This window comes from Panthera pardus, unplaced genomic scaffold, assembly GCF_024362965.1.
Source record: "Panthera pardus isolate Hobbes unplaced genomic scaffold, ASM2436296v1 HiC_scaffold_16, whole genome shotgun sequence".
In the NCBI taxonomy this organism is placed as follows: domain Eukaryota; kingdom Metazoa; phylum Chordata; class Mammalia; order Carnivora; family Felidae; genus Panthera; species Panthera pardus.
This window is the reverse complement of record NW_026526721.1, coordinates 121,116,871-121,129,968: the sequence shown is the minus strand read 5'-3', so window position 1 is coordinate 121,129,968 and position 13,098 is coordinate 121,116,871. Positions and strand designations below refer to the sequence as shown.

Sequence of the window (13,098 nt, the reverse complement as noted above, 5' to 3'; positions counted from 1 at the left end):
AGCGGGTAAATCTAAATACTCATTGGGGAGGGGAAGCAAATGAAAATTCATTTTCCTGATACATACATACACTTCAGAGTAACAAATCCTGGCTGTGCAAATCCTTGGTCTTTGTCTTCTGAGTCCTTGGACTGAATTGGACTGAATAGACTTTTAGAAAGCAACTTCTTTTAATACTGAGATTTTAAGTTGGCCACACGTGGGTATAAAGCCTTGGTGTTGAGTGTTTAGCAAATTCTGGGCTGTGGAGCAGGCACCATGACTGACTGTGTTACGTGTTCAGGTGGCACCTAGAGAATGCCTACTGCAGCACCACTGTTTGCCCGACCAGCATGCAGAGTCCCAGGCCGGGGCCCATTACATGTAGCAATGCTCAGGTTGCCCTGGTGACTGCTGCCCATGGCAAGGGGTCTGCTTGCCTTAACTCCGATCCTCAGCTGCCCTTCTTGGCTACCACTCTTGACAGATTCTGCTTCATGACAGGCAGCATTTCTTTGTTACTTTTTTTTTTTTAAAGCTTATTTATTTTGAGAGAAAGAGTGCACAGGAGAGGCAGAGAGAGAAGGAGAGAGAGAATCTCAAGCAGGCTCCACACTATCCATGCAGAGCCCAATGTGGGGCTCAGACTCACAAAATGTGAGATCAAGACCTGAGCCCAAACCAGGAGTCAGATGCTTAACCGACTGAGCCACCCAGGTGCCCCTCTTAGTTACTTCCTGGTGTGTGATCTAGGCTGGCTGCCCCCAGTGGTTCTAGCTCTTGAATCTTGGCCTGGGTCTCTTCCTGCTATGGGCTTCCACAGTAGTGATCCCATACAGTACGCCTGCTGTTTGGACTCGGTGCAGGGCAGTTTTATGCTGCTCTGTCTTCACTCCTGCTGTGTGCGCACACGCATGTGAGGTGGCAGTAGAGCGCGGGGGACTGAGCACCGTGCTGCCATCAGAAGTGACAGCCCTTCTGTAAGCACGGTACTGATCTGGGCTCAGTTTCCACTTGATACCGTGGGCACGATAATATCAGCTTCCATATACTGAGCACAAACTCTGTTTGTTAATTCACTTAACCCTGTGAGTATATAGTAATATCTCCACTTTACTTTCCCACTGCCCGGGATGCTGAAGGGGATTAAAAGAATTAATATTTGGGGTGCCTGGGTGGCTCAATCAGTTAAGTGTCTGACTTCAGCTCAGGTCATGATCTTTTGGCTTGTGGGTTCGGGCCCTGCATCGGGCTCTGTACTGACAGCTCAGAGCCTGGAGCTGCTTGGATTCTGTGTCTCCCTCTCTCTCTCTGCCCCTCCCACCCTCCTCAAAAATAAATAAAATGTGGAAAAAAAAAAAAAGAATTAATATGTGAAGTGCTTCGCAACCTGAAATACATCAGATAAAAGCAATTTTATTCTAAATTGATTAGGGAAATTCAAACAGATGGGCATTGTATTTGGCAGTATTTATGGTGCCTACCCATATCTAATGCTGATTTAGAAACATGTATCTATTTACAGTGCGGATTGTTTATTCAGTAAGTGAGTATTTACTGAGGGCCTACTATGTGTCAGGCACTTTTCTAGGTGCTTACGATACATCAGTGTAGAATATCGAAGTTTACTGCCCTTGTGGCATTTCAATTCTAGCAGGCAGATGGACAGTAAGAAGTAAAGGGGTAAATTGCGTAGTATTTTGGAATGTCATGGGTACTGTGGAAAAAATAAAAGCAGAGCAGGGTACAGGGCATCGGGAATGCAGGGGAGGGGGGGCAGGTTGCTCTCTCAATCAAGGGGAGCCTCGTTCATGTTTTTTATGCCTAGCCATTTCATGTAGTCATTCAGCAGATGTTTCCTGAGCACCTACCATGTGCTGCATTCTGTAGACATAGCAGTGAACAGGACTCACAAGGTCCTTTCTGTCCCGGAGCTTACCTTCTGGTGGGCAGAGCAGACAATGCACAAGCAGGCAAACGCATGTGATAATTGCAGGATGAGGTAGGCGGTATGAAGGAAAACCGGGCATTATGAGGGCAAGTGAAAGCAGAATCAGACAGAGACTTGGGATGATCCCCCCGGATGACACTTGAGCTGGGCCTGAAGCACGAGAGTGAGCCAGCCCTGGGCAGTACTGGGATCAGTGTGTTTAAAAGCCCTCGAGGCTGGAAGACACCTGGCAGGTGGAGTAAGCAAAAGGAGGCCTATGTAGTGAGCACAGAGAGTGGGGTGGAGGGGAGCAGGCAGGTCTGGAGAGAGCAGCCGGGACCTGTGGACGATACTGGGCCTTGCAGGCCACAGTGAAGCTTCTGGATTTTGTGCTGATGTCTGGAGAACACCGCCAAAGGGTTTTAAGCAGGGGTGGACTTGATCTCATTTGTGTTTATAAAAGACCATCCCGTGTACTGTGTGAAGCATGGACTGCATAAGCAGTCCTCTCCAAACCACCAGCTAAGCAGGACATGGTCAGTTCTCAAGCTGATTCCAGCCCACACTCACAGAACCAACCCCACCGTGGGCCGAGTGCTGCTCTTCATGCTGTGTGTGTGTGTTGTGTGCTCGCTCCTTCCTGCCCAGTTTCTGGCTCCTCCAGAAAGAACCAGTGTAAGCTGGGATTCCTTGTCATTCAGTAGTCCTGAGAAACCTGGGGGACAGAGGGAGCAGGGGGTGGAGAGGGAGGGTGCCAGGGGAGCTGGGTTTAGATGGTTTAACACCAAAGCAGCAGTTAGTGTTCAGTCCATCTTAGTTCTTGTGACCAGCTGGAGGGTGATTGTTGTTCAGTAGCCAAAAATTTCTGACAGTTCTTCCTTGTGTCCTTCCCAAGAGGAAGCAGTCACCTGAGAGGAATAGGGCCATTAAATCAGTTGGCCCTTCAGGCTTCCAAAATATTGGTATTTGGTTTTTTGAGACCAACTCTTTATGATAAGCTCACCTGGAAATGAGAAGTCCCAGAGGACAGGAACCCTGTTCTGGTCTTTTTGGTAACTTGGTTCCTGCAGCATTCATATTTAAAATGCCTCCTGCATTAGGGACGCTGAGTGTCAGTGGAATTTGGTTGAGATCAGGAACAAACACAGCACCGGAGGGCTTAGAGGTACACTCTCTAAGCAAGCAGATATCCGGGCATGCATGATCCTGAGGTGAACCCAAGGTACATGGACTACCCTGAAATACTGTTGTGTTTCAAAAAGGAAAAAGAAGCCAAGGACCTTTTCCCCCTTTCATCTTTCCAAACAAGCAACTTGAAATATTTAACTGAGCACATTGCATCATTCATGAATCTGATAATGCTCGTTCTTACAATCCATATGCACGCAACTACAAGTCTAGAGACCAGATGTTTACCTTTTCAAAAGAATATATTCAGGTAAGGTTGTTCAAGTCAGCCTTTCTCTGTTGAATACACCCTGGAAGCTTCCTGATGTTAGCCTTCCAAACGGCCTGAATTTCAGTTGAAAAAGCAAACTTTCCTCACCTCACCATGCTTTCTTGAATCTGATAGTTTAAGTGCGTTAAAGTCTGATAAATGCAGCTCTTCTCTACCCCTTTTGGACTGCATTTAGAAGAGAAATCAAGAGGATTTTCCTTTTCCTAGACATAGCCGAACTCTATAAAGGGCTTCTGTTTTGTAATCTGTTTTTGAGATCCGATGCGTGTGTTTCTAACACCTTGTCATGTGAGGGTGTGACGTAGTCACCCAACAGGACTGTGAGAAAACGTACTGCAGGGATGTGTGTGGGGTGGTGGACCGGACTCACTGAAGCTGTGTCCTTTGTCGGAACACTCTCTGCAGGGACTAGCAGACCCGTGCGGTAGTTTTCACTTCGACATGGGCCCCTCACTGCCCCAAAATGGACTGTGCATTTGACTTTTGCAGAATTCCAGGTCAGTATCCTAATACAGTGTGTTCTTTTTTTAGTTGGGTTTTATTTCTAAGTTTCTTTTTATAGAAGGAGCTGTGCAGTAGAGAGAAGCAAAAGTTGCTCTGTTGATTCAGTTTTGTTGTTCTGTACGTTAGGAATTGGGTGGTGGCCAGCGGCTGCAGGAGGGCCTTGGGCCTTCTCCTCTGATCAGAAGATTTAGAAAAATGGGCCTCAGTCTGGCCCCGGAGAGTAGCCTTACTCGACGTTGCATTGCTTCACTCTTTGTCATGTCTTAAAGATTTACTAATAAAAGTACACCAAATTTTATTAACAAGCCCTGTAAAGTGCTAATAATAGATGTGTTATTGATTAATGAAGAGGTTTTCCAAGATTTTTTTGTACCATGAGAGTTAAAATTTATATGGAAACTCTCATTTTATGTTTTTTGATTTCTGCATATTTCAGTAAAGTTGCCTTGACTAGTTGAGGAGGGAAGATTTAATTAAGCTGGAGGGGCGCCTGGGTGGCTCAGTCAGTTAAGCATCTGATTTCAGCTCAGGTCATGCTCTCACAGTTCGTGGGTTTGAGCCCCATGTCTGGCTCCGTGCTGACATCTCACAGCCTGGAGCCTGCTTCAGATTCTGTTTCCCTCTCTCTCTGCTTCTCCCCCACTTGTGCTTACTTGTGCTCGCACTCTGTCTCTCTCTCAAAATAAAAAAGACATTTAAAAATATAATAAACTGGAAATAGAGAGTATTAGTTGGTCAGATCATTGCTAAGGATTGTTTCCCTTTTTAAAAAAAATTGTTAATGTGTATTTTTGAGAGAGAAAGTGTGAGCAAGGGAGGGACAGAGAGAGAGAGGGGACAGAGGATCCAAAGCGGCTCTGTGCTGACAGCAGACAGCCCAATATGGGGCATGACCTGAGCCAAAGTCAGACACTCAGCCAACTGAGCCACCCAGGTACTCTTCCCCTTTTTTAAAGTTCAGTTGTAGAATGAGTGAATCAGTGCCTAAAAGCAGTCTCCAGAATCTAATGGGGTGGGGGCTAATTCAATAGATGAATGGTTAGAATTGTTATGAGCACACAAAATTCTGTGAGCAGGCTAACCTTTGAGATTTGGAAGGCAAGAATGCGAGCAGTGCTAGATTGTGCAAACATAAGACGGGCCACAGCCCTGCAAATCAAGGAACAGTTGTCACCTGAGCACCTATAGTGCGGAAGTCCTGTTTGGCCCCCTGGTTTTTCAGCCATGCTCAGACTCCAGAGGTTTTAGTAATGACTTCAAGCTTGGGAAATTCATGACAGCTATAGAATGTGTGTCTCTGTGACTGTGGGTATGTCAGTCTGTGTTTCTGTATCCCTCGGTCTCCTTCTCCTGGGGATTTCTGCTTGTATTTTACCACATTCTCATTCACTTTGTCTCTCATTCTTTTAAGCCTGTATCTGATTTCTCTTATTGAGTAAAATAATTTTTAGAGAACAATCATTTTGAACATCTTCTTATAGGTTAGAGTAGCATTTCTCAAATGTTTTGGTCCCAAGACCTCCTTACACTCTTAGAAATCATTGAAGACCCAAAGAGCTTTTGTTTATCTGAGTTAAATATCTATCAGTATTTGCCATATTCAATATTTAAAAGGAAATTAAAAACAACAACAACAACAACAATTAACTCGGGACACCTGGGTGGCTCAGTCAGTTAAGCATCCAGCTCTTGATTTCAGTTCAGGTCATGATCTCACAGTCATGGGACTGAGGCCAGCATCAGGCTCAGAATTGTCACTCACCCCTCTCTCTGTCCGTCCCCTCCTCATGCTGTCTCTGTCTCTCTCTCAAAATAAACAAACATTTAAAAAATAATAATCACAATTCATGAAAAATAGCTGTGATAAAGTCATGATTAAATAACATTTTTAATAACATTTAAAAAAATAAATTTTTCTAAGGCAAAAAAATGTAATGAGAGTGGAATTATCTTACATTTTTGCAAACATATAATGTTTAGCTTGATAGAAAGGAAGTCAGATTTTCATATCTGCTTCTGAATTCAATGGCAAGTATGTTGTAGTTGAAGTATGTGAAGAAAATCTAGCCTCATACAAATAGGTCATTGGAAGTGGGAGATGTTTTCTAATAGCTTTTCATTTAATTGTGGATATTCCTTGATAATACACCAAAACTTGACAGGTAGTTGGTTTTTTTAAAGGTTAGCTGTGACATGGAACTTGAACCAAAGCAATGAACTTTCCATATGTTGTCACAGTTAAATCTACTGATCTTACACCTTTTTGCCTGTATGTGCGTGGTTTTTTGTTACAATATTTGGCAAATGTTAGTTCACTGAGCTATGCCTGTCTTCCAAACTCATTGCACGATATACTAAAGTCACATTCATTAACATCACCACCAACCTCTGTAGAAAAATCATTATGTATTGAGAAATGTAGAGCTCATGGCGGTGAATGCCAAAGTTTGTGTTAAATACCAAATTTTCCAGAATTGCGATTTTCATCTGAAAGTCAAATTTTATTACTGGGAACAAAATGGCTACTTCCTTGAAGTGACAGTCCCGCTTAGTTCATTTTCAAGAAAATGTTTGCCCAGATATCCACATCTGAATAACCATAGTTTGTCTGTCAGTCGTTTTTGAATGTAAAAATGGTGTTCCATGAAAAAAAAGTTGGCTAGTTCAGCTCACAACTCTAAGAACCACCCAAGTGCTCAAGGCAGACATTGGTTTTTCAGTGCAGTGGAAGTGTTTTGTGTGTACCTCCCATTTTATCACACAAAATAGTAAAAAAATGTATATTCAATAGCCAAGATTTAATAAAATTAGTAACTTTTACTTTCTTATCTGGGTGTTACTGGCTTGATGCTTGCTACAGTGTTGGCTCTTTTGCCCATCATTGCTTTTGTACCATTAATGCACATATTAGCATGGCTGGGTGGGGGCGGGGGGGAAGGCAGATGACATCTTTATGTTATTATGAAAAAAGTTTTGACCTCATGAACCTGCTGAAAGGGTCTTGGGAGACTCCAGGTCTATGAAACACTTGGAGCCAACTGCCACATTAGGAGGAAACTAGGAAGAAAATGGACAGGAATTAATTTTTATTTTCCTAGTTACTTGTGCTGTCTACAGAGTAGAATTTGGGTTCATCTGGTTCTAATTTTGAAAACTTTAAATCAGGAACTTTTCTAAATACAGAGTGTAATTTAAGCTGTTTGCTGCTCAGGGTCTGAAGAGCCAGCTCCTCTTGCTTATTGTCACCATCGTCGACAACGTACTGTACCCTACAGGTGTCGCGAGAACAAAGATGAGTTAGATTGGCCTTGTACTCAAGGAGCAAATAGGGAAGGATAGAAACATGAACAAATGCATAACACTTCATGTTTCATAAAGGTGGGAGCCAGAATCTAGGCGTTCCAGAGGACGAAGGGTGCCCAGGTGGGCTGTCACCTGAGATGGGTAAGTTTAAGGAATTGCCAGGCAGAGGAGCTAGAGGCTAGGGTAGAAAAAACTCAAGAGGAAATAATTTTTCTCCTAGAGCTTTTATACAGATGTAGTGTACAGATCTTCCAAAGTTAGAAAAAAGGTATCCATCTAGGGAGGATGCATGCTGTGGGTGCCGTAGGTGCATCGATGTGGGGGAGGGGAGGCTAGGACAGAGAACAGGCCTTCTGCTTTGTACTTTAATACACTTCTGCACTGTTTGAATATTTTACCATGAGCATAGATTTATTTTATTGTTTTAAATATAGTTCATTCTAAAAGCTGGTGAAGTGGGCACCTGGGTGGCTCAGTCGGTTGAGCGGTCGACTTTGGCTCAGGTCATGGTCTCGCTGTCCGTGAGTTCGAGCCCTGCGTCGGGCTCTGTGCTGACAGCTCAGAGTCTGGAGCCTGTTTCAGATTCTGTGTCTCCCTCTCTCTCTGACCCTACCCCGTTCATGCTCTGTCTCTCTCTGTCTCAAAAATAAATAAATGTTAAAAAAAAAAACAATTAAAAATAAATAAATAAATTAATTAATTAATTTTTAAAAAGCTGGTGAAGAAGTGGTAATTTAATCTTCAAAAGCATCTTATTTAAGTGTTAATCTTTGCATTATAGTATGTGCATGTGTTAGATAAGGTTGAAATATGGCAGGAGACGAAAGGATCAGAAGATTCTAAATATGTGAATGAACTAGAATTTCCCAATGGCATTTATATAAAGTATAATTATAAAGTATGTTTATCATACTTTCTGTAAACATATACATATGTACTTGTACTATAATACAGAATTTTATGTTTACATAGAGGTTTAGGTTTTATTTTTATATATAGACATACACATACATATATATACACATGTATATATATGAATATATGTATAAATAAATAAAGGATGAATATTCATCCTTATTTCCTCAAGTGCAGTCCCAATGTATACCTGTTTCTCTAGCATAGTTATTAGCTGCACCCCTTTTGTCTTTCAAATGTCCACGTATATGTGTATGTACACATATAGATATATGTGTATATCACATACTTATGTTGTATATATACATATAGATATCTACATGTGTGTTTTTATAGATAAATATGACTGTGTAAGTATTTTATATAGCATATGCTCATATATTTATAAAGTCACTTAATTATCTAATTACAAATTAGTTTATGTGGGGCCTGGGCAGCTCAGTCAGTTGAATGTCGACTCTTGATTTCAGCTCAGGTCATGATCCCAGGGTTGTGGGATCAAGCCCCACATCGGACTCTGGGCTAAGCACAGAGCCTACTTAAGATTCTCACTCTCTTTCCCTCTGCCCCTCTCCCCCACTCTTGGGCACTGTCTCTCTAAAATAAAAAATTAGGGGCACCTGGGTGGCTCAGTCAGTTAAGCATCCAACTTTGGCTCAGGTCATGATCTTGTGGTTCATGAGTTTGAGCCCCGCATCTGGCTCTGTACTGACAGCTCAGAACCTGGAGCCTGCTTTGGATTCTGTGTCTCCCTCACTGTCCCTACCCCGGTTGCTCTCTCTCTCTCTCTCTCTCTCTCAAAAATAAATATTTAAAAAATATGTAAAATTTAATTTAATTTAATTTTTAATTTAAAAAAAAAGAAATGTAGGTAGGCCCACCAAAATTTTTGCATCTATAACATTTGTTGTTAGCCTTTTTCATGCTTGTCTATCCCATCTCAGTAATACTACTGAGAGAAGTGAATGTATTGCATGAAGCTTGCTGTTTAGAAAACATTTTAAAAAGTTACATGTAAATTAAATCTCATCTTCTTTCCATCCTACATTTCTTTTTCTGAGGTCTTTTGTGGGCTTTCCATTGGCAGGAATTCCTAAGGCTTCAGTGTTAAGTTACTCTCTATAAAGAAATATAGTAGAGGAGGTCAGTTAACTTTTTTAGGTCAAAGAATACTGTTTTTGCCGAGGATGACTACCCCCTCCACCCCAAACACACAAAAACTCATTTATAAGTCTGAATTTTAATTTTGGGGGGATCTTTAAGTAAGTATGTATGATAAGATTTGTGGGTCTAATGTTATTTCCCTTTATGTTCTTATCAGTCACAACAAAGGAAATCAGCTAACGGGGCCAGGCTGGTCAGGTTACAGAGAGAAGTCACTTGGCGGTAAGAGCATGGGCAGGCAGTGTGTGAGTGCAGGTGGCTGTGATGAGGGGACACAGCTATGAGGCACCCAGTCCTTCTTGCCAGGCGGACAACAACCATTTTGCCCACTCTTCCTGTTGTTCAAAAAAGGTATATTGGTTTTTATGTTAAATCTTACTCTTTTCAACATCAGCCCGGTTTTTCAAAAACGTGGTTCCAAAAACCAGATTGGTCAGAAAAACCTGTGGGGGCCAGATTTGCCTGTGGCCTACTGTGGGTCTGTGGGTCTACAGACTTTGAACTGATTTCTTTATTGCCCTTTGAACACGTAGGATATGGCTTTTAGCTTTGGCACCATCTGAGATGACCCCGTGACTGTGGTGGGAAGTGGTTCAGGTGGGAGGTAAAATCAAAAAGGAGGTTCTAGAGGGTTCTAAAGTCTTAAAGACTTTAAGGTCCACCTTCAACAACTTTCACTGCTTTTTCAATTTGCATTTGCAGATTTAGATTCTTTGAACTGTTACACTGACTCTTGGATTATAAGCTTTTTGAGGGCATGAAACTCTGTGCCTCTTTCTGAGTGAGGTTCCTTTCCCTTTGTTTAGATCTGCAGAACTAAATTCTACCCTCAAGATCCACTACATGGCACTTTCTCCTCCAGGGCTTTGCTGAGTGTCTCCCTGTGCCTTCCCTCACCGCCATTCCCAAGCTCCTCCCCAGAATGCCACTGCCTTCTTCCAACCTGCCTGCTTGTGTGATTCCACACATTTGTGTGTCTTTGTTATGCAGCGTTTCATAAACACATCTTTTTTTAATTTTTTTTTTTCAACGTTTATTTATTTTTGGGACAGAGAGAGACAGAGCATGAACGGGGGAGGGACAGAGAGAGAGGGAGACACAGAATCAGAAACAGGCTCCAGGCTCTGAGCCATCAGCCCAGAGCCTGACGCGGGGCTCGAACTCACGGACCGTGAGATCGTGACCTGGCTGAAGTCGGACGCTTAACCGACTGCGCCACCCAGGCGCCCCTCATAAACACATCTTATACCCCTTGCTACACCACAAAGCTTTGAAGGACGAATTTGTATATATTTTATGGCACAGGGTTTTAGTGTCAGCCCACTGGGCCTGGTTCTAGCTGGTTGATAAAAACTACTTGAAGAGTCTCTGAGACAAGGTGGGAAAGAGACTCATCAAGTTTATGTGTTGTGTCTTTTGAATTTGGTATCATATTAATGTTTTCCTTATTCACTAAATTAGTGCAAATACAAAACATACAGAGGTGCCTGGGTGGTTCGTCAGTTGGGTGCTCAACTTCGGCTCCGGCCCTGATCCCACAGTTCATGGGTTCGAGCCCTGCATCGGGCTCTGTGCTGACAGCTCAGAGCCTGGAGCCTGCTTCGGATTCTGTGTCTCCCTCTCTCTGTACTCCTCCCTCCCTCTCTCTCTCTGTCTCTCTCAAAAATAAATAAACATGAAAAATATTTTTAAAAAATACATTGGATTCCAGGGTCTTTCCCCAGCTGTTCTAAACCAGAATTTCTGTGGGAGCAGGGGAGGGGAAAATCTATCAATTTATACTATTTTAAAGCTTCCCAGGTGACTGTGATGCATAGCCAGGTTTGGGAACTACTGTCCCAAAGCATATAGTAGGTATTCAGGAAACATTTGTTCAAATGTGGAATGAACTCTTGTCTTCCTCTAACATTTAGTCTGATACCATGTACTTAACAGTTGTTCCATAAATGTTGGTGGAGGGAATGAAAATCTATTCTAAGTCCAGATACCACCCCCCACTCCCTTCCTTAGCTGGCGGTAGGGCTGTCTGCTTGCCCCCGCCTCTCACTCTGCCTGGATGGATGGGCTGCTTCTCAGCTGGACCATGGATGGCCTACCCACCTGGTCTCCTGCAGCCAGCTTGCCCCTCCCCTCTGATTGTTTCAGCACACGGCAGCCTGAGTGAGTGGGGTTTGTTTTTTTCCAGGTCAAATCTGGAATAGATTATGACTTTCAGTGGTTCCCTCTTAACCTAGAATATAAAATTTACCATGAGGAGTACTTTAGAGCCTTTATGACCCTTCCTTTCCTAGCCCATGTCATTCAACAGAAAGGTGTTGAGGCCTGCCACATGTCTGGCACTGCTGGGGATCCTGGGGACAGACCATGTGCACACGCTCTCCCGCCATCACACAGACCCACTCATCAGTCTCTGAGCGCATATACCCTTTTATCATTTTTTGTTTGTTTTGCCTGTGGTGTTCCTTCTGCTTAGAATGCCTTTCCCACACTCCTGTTTTTTTTTTTTTGTTTGTTTGCTTGTTTGTTTGTTTGTTTTTTATTTTATTTTTTCAATATATGAAGTTTATTGTCAAATTGGTTTCCATACAACACCCAGTGCTCATCCCAAAAGGTGCCCTCCTCAATACCCATCACCCACCTTCCCCTCCCTCCCACACCCCATCAACCCTCAGTTTGTTCTCAGTTTTTAAGAGTCTCTTATGGTTTGGCTCTCTCCCACTCTAACCTCTTTTTTTTTTTTCCTTCCCCTCCCCCATGGTCTTCTGTTAAGTTTCTCAGGATCCACATAAGAGTGAAAACATATGGTATCTGTCTTTCTCTGTATGGCTTATTTCACTTAGCATAACACTCTCCAGTTCCATCCATGTTGCTACAAAGGGCCATAGTTCATTCTTTCTCATTGTCACGTAGTACTCCATTGTGTATATAAACCACAATTTCTTTATCCATTCATCAGTTGATGGACATTTAGGCTCTTTCCATAATTTGGCTATTGTTGAGAGTGCTGCTATAAACATTGGGGTACAAGTGCCCCTGTGCATCAGTACTCCCGTATCCCTTGGGTAAATTCCTAGCAGTGCTATTGCTGGGTCATAGGGTAGGTCTATTTTTAATTTTTTGAGAAACCTCTACACTGTTTTCCAGAGCGGCCGCACCAGTTTGCATTCCCACTAACAGTGCAAGAGGGTTCCCGTTTCTCTACATCCTCGCCAGCATCTATAGTCTCCTGATTTGTTCATTTTGGCCACTCTGACTGGCGTGAGGTGATATCTGAGTGTGGTTTTGATTTGTATTTCCCTGATCCCACACTCCTGTTTTATTGATTGATTGATGCCAAGCTTTCCAGGGCCCCTGTAAATAACAAGTTGGCCCTTCATCCTTTAACACTTTGTACATACCTTTAGTATAAAGCCTACCATCATGGATTGCAATTATTAGTTGACACTTCTCTTTCTCCCCCTAGACTCTGAGCTCCTTGAGGAAAGAGACTTGTCTCCTATTCCTCAGTATTTCCAGCTCTGAGTACTGTGTCTAGCCATGTTAGACATTAACACGTGTGCTGGGGAAGAGTGACACAAGAATGAAGTTTTTGTGTGTGTGCCAAGAACGTAGATTGAAGTGCTGCGTAGTTACTCTGATTATAAAAGGATTTCTGCCACACCGTGGTAGATCATCCCCCTTTTGAATAGTGTCGTACGTGGATATTCCATAGTTACAACAGTGTGTTAATGACCTATATAATGATACTTTCTATTAGATGCATTATTCTAACTGTGAGTATGATTAAGATATTATTAGATGTGGGGGCGCCTGGGTAGCTCAGTCGGTTGTGTATCTCACTGGC

General features: G+C 42.8%; 1 protein-coding gene across 14 annotated transcripts in view; it reads left to right on the top strand.

Moving 5' to 3' along the window:
- The window catches only part of ZBTB38 (zinc finger and BTB domain containing 38), a 173,235-nt gene that overhangs the window by 117,330 nt on the left and 42,807 nt on the right, over nt 1–13,098 (top strand). Inside the window, exon 1 of one of the 14 annotated variants that reach the window (XM_019438162.2) lies at nt 3,774–3,865. The exons of the other annotated variants lie outside the window; for them this stretch is intronic. The gene's annotated coding sequence lies outside the window, so the exon portion shown is untranslated. Of the gene's footprint in view, nt 1–3,773; nt 3,866–13,098 lie in introns of those variants that run through there. 14 annotated transcript variants of the gene reach the window in all.